Source organism: Durio zibethinus, chromosome 28, assembly GCF_047325235.1.
Source record: "Durio zibethinus cultivar Kanyao isolate XHJ-2024 chromosome 28, ASM4732523v1, whole genome shotgun sequence".
Lineage (NCBI taxonomy): Eukaryota > Viridiplantae > Streptophyta > Magnoliopsida > Malvales > Malvaceae > Durio > Durio zibethinus.
Window position 1 is genome coordinate 11,820,586 of NC_143189.1, and position 3,880 is coordinate 11,824,465.

Below are 3,880 nucleotides of genomic sequence, written 5' to 3' on the forward strand. Positions count from 1 at the left end.
ATCCGCAGAGTGCCTTTATAGGAGGCAGGATACTCATGGCAAATGAAGTTATTTATAGAACGAAGACGAAAACTTGGAATAATGGAGGTATAGTTCAGAAGCTAGATTTTTAGAAGGCATATGATTATGTGGATTGGTATTTTTTTACTAGCAACCATGGTGAAAATGGGATTTGGACCGAAATGGACAAGTTGGATAAAGAAATGCATATCAATAGTCAGACTTTCGGTTTCAATCAACGGTTCACCAATAGCAGAATTTCCAACTAAGAGAGGTCTGACACAGGGGAATCCATTATCCCTCATGTTATTCATATTGGCAGTAGAAGTACTTCATAAAATGCTAGAGAAAGCAAAAGTGTTGGCATTGTTTCGAGGAATTAAAGTGGGAGAATTGGGGTTATCTATATCACACCTGCAGTTTGCAGATGATATGGTGGTGTTTACAGTGGTGGGGAAGGACCAAGGGCGAAATATAAAGAGGGTTCTTGGTAGTTTTGAGGTGATATCTGGTCTGAAAATAAATTACTCCGAGACAAAAGTGTACTCCGCTGCATTGATGTAGCTATGGCTCAGTGTGTGGCAGACACTTTGCAATATAGGATGGGGTCCATTCCATTCTAGTACCTAGGTGTTCCATTAAGGGCTAATCCTAGAAGTGTGCAGTTGTGGGAACCAATGATTAATAGGGTGAAAGAAAGGCTGGCAATGTGGCAACGAAAATGTTTGTCGTTTGCAAGAAGGGTTATGCTTATAAAGTCAGTGTTGAATTCACTTCCAATGTATTACTTATCCATTTTTAGAGCACCGAAGGGGGTATTAGTAAGCTGGAAAGGTTGAGGAGAGAATTTCTATGGGGAGGAGGAAGCGAGACTCGATAGATGGCTAAAGTTTTAAGTGGTCGAAAGTATGTAAACCAAGGAAGTATGGTGGCTTGGGAATTTCGAATATAGTGAATAAAAACATCGCAATGTTAAGCAAATGGTGGTGGAGGTATGAAGTGGAAAGAGAAGCACCATGGAGGCGTCTAATTCAGGAAAAATATGGGAGAGGGGACTTACCGTGGTTGCCCAATTAGAATACAAAAATTAGAACGTCGAAGCTATGCGAAAATATTCTGAATTTGAAGCAAGAGGATAGGATCAAGAATTTACTTGGAGTAGAGGGGTGTAGATGGGTAGTTGGGGAAGAAAACAATTTCATTTCCGCTTGTTTGAAGATTAATTGATAATTGGGGCTTGATCTAACAAATGTTTCTTTCCAACATTATTTTTTTTGTGTTGAATGCAGGACATATGAGGGAGAGGTTCAGATTAGGGCTGTAAATGATATATTAGTACTTGTAACTAAGTCGGATTTGATTCGAATAAAACTTGAATTCGATTCGATTATTATTGAATTAAGCTCGAGTTCGAGTAGTTCGACTTATCGATCGAGCCAAGTTCGAGTATTTTTATACTTGACTCGAGTAGTTTAATAATCTAATCGAGTTTTTATATTTAAATATATTTTTATTATTTTAATTAATAAAATATCTCGAATACGAATTCGAGCATAAATAATCAAGTTTTTATTGAATATAAGAATTGAGCTTATTTTTATATATTAATCGAGCCTAATCGAGTGAATTCGAGTAGATCGATTTCTCTTTTGAGTCAAGTTCAAGCTAGAAAAATAAAACTTAATCGAGTTCGAACAGAATTTTGAATTTTAAATTTCGAATCGAATTCGAACTCGAGCTTAATACTGTATCGATTTGAACTCAATCGATTACACCCCTAAATCAGATTTTCTTTCATTAAAATTGATGTAGGACTAGCGAAACTGTATAATCTTGTTTGATTGTCAAGCACAAGTAAGGTTTTCATAGCAGCTCCTTCACAAAGATTTGTAAGAAAATTTATTTGCAAATGCAAGCAAGAAAACGCATATCTCTCACCATCTACAAAAGCCTTTTGTATATTTACTTGATGAATATTCAATATTTGATACTAAAGTGTTTAATTCATACCAGAAATCGTTTCAAGAAAAAAAAATTAATACCTGAAATAATATCAATCTACTCTTATTAAAATTCCAACTGGGATGTATTAAATTTACGATAATGATTCCTCAAATTGTGTACACATAACTCTTAATTTACTATTGAAATAATTGGTAGAAATTAAAGCGCAGTTTATAATTTTTTTTATACAAAATAGAGGATAGTTTGCGTAAAAAAATTACAAATGCTTATATTTGAATTTTAAATTTATTAATTATATTTTAATAATGATTTTATAAATTAAATGAATTAAACTTTAAGTCCAAATTTACAATGTTATTTTAAAGTGATTGCTCGGCATAATATTGATCTAGATCCCCTGGTTACTTTGTTTCCTATTATAAAATATGTATATATTATGGGGAGGTGTGTCCAAATCATTCAGATATAATTCATGTTGCCTGGATTGATCGTTCCATGCAGTTCAATAATTTAATTATATTAAATTTGGTTGACAAGGCTCTTTCACAAAAATAAAGTCGTACAAAATGTTGAAAAGTTTTTGGCATGGATTTTTGCAATTTCCAATCTGACAAAGTCAAAGGGAGAGATTTCAAGTCGCAACGGCAATCGATACAGCATATCATATTGCCAATAACATAGAAGCAAGGCAAAAACATTGGCAGGCTAATTCATTCTTAGAGGCGGGAATCACCCGGCAAAGTATGTGGAATTTTGTGATTTAACTGACAATGTCATATATGGGGGAAGAGAGTTTCCAAATACATTCCAATAATTTTTTTATATTTGTTTTTTTATTATAAAATTGACTTTTAATGAAAATTGTTTAAATACCAATACCTTTTAACACCCTTTCTCTTTTTCTCTTCATCTTTTCTTTCTTGTGTTTTACAATTACAAACCCTAAATTTTTCAAGTATAATTATTGCCTTGTGCATTGTCAAAATGAAAAATTAGATTAGAAAAAACCATCAGTGGGCTTAAAAGTGCCGAATAAATGATGAGATAAGTCATTTAAACGTCTATTTCAATTGAAAATTTGTACATTCCAGAATTGCAAATCCTTTTTAAAAGTTTTCAAAATTTACATTTTCGAAATCTTTTAAAAACTCTTGAGTTTGTATTTTTGAAAATTTTTAAATGTTTTTTAAAAATGCAATTCCGATTATTTGACAAAAATATTTAACCAAAACATAATGAAATCTAAAAATTTAATCAAATTCAAACAAAATCAAAGACATATTGTCTCTAAATTGAAGTTTGGTGACTTGATTTTCTTTCGAAGTTAGTGATTTAAGGTTTTATTTTTTGGGTTTGAGAGTTAAGTGTAATAGGTGTAAGAGAAGAAATGGAAAGGATCCTCTCCACTATTTAAAAATGAGTGAAAGTTTTCACTACTTTATCTAAGAGTGGCAAGGTGTGAAGAAGTGACGGTCATCCGCAAGATGAGAATACAGGTAACAAAATAGGAAATTAAATGTTTCTCAGTATACGGGTTGTTGGTTTTGAATGGGTAAGGCAGTAAGGATTAGGTGTCGTGCATAATTGTAAGGAGAAATATTATGAGAATTTTGTCATGGAATGCGAGAGGGGTAGGTGGGGAACTGAAAATCCAAGCTGCAAAAAGAATGATCAGAGAATCAAAAGCCGAAATGGTACTATTGCAGGAAACTAAAATAGTAACTTGTGATAATAATGCGGTAGAAAGGATATGACCAAATGGAGGAATTGATTAGGTGTGTAGCCCAGCTAAAAGGAGATCGGGTGGTTTATTGGTGCTATGGAATAATCAGTTTTTTGGAAAGGAGGTTGTGTCGGTAAATAAGAGGTTTGTGTTGGTAAAGGAAAGTGGCAAAGGCATGGTTTTGAATGTATT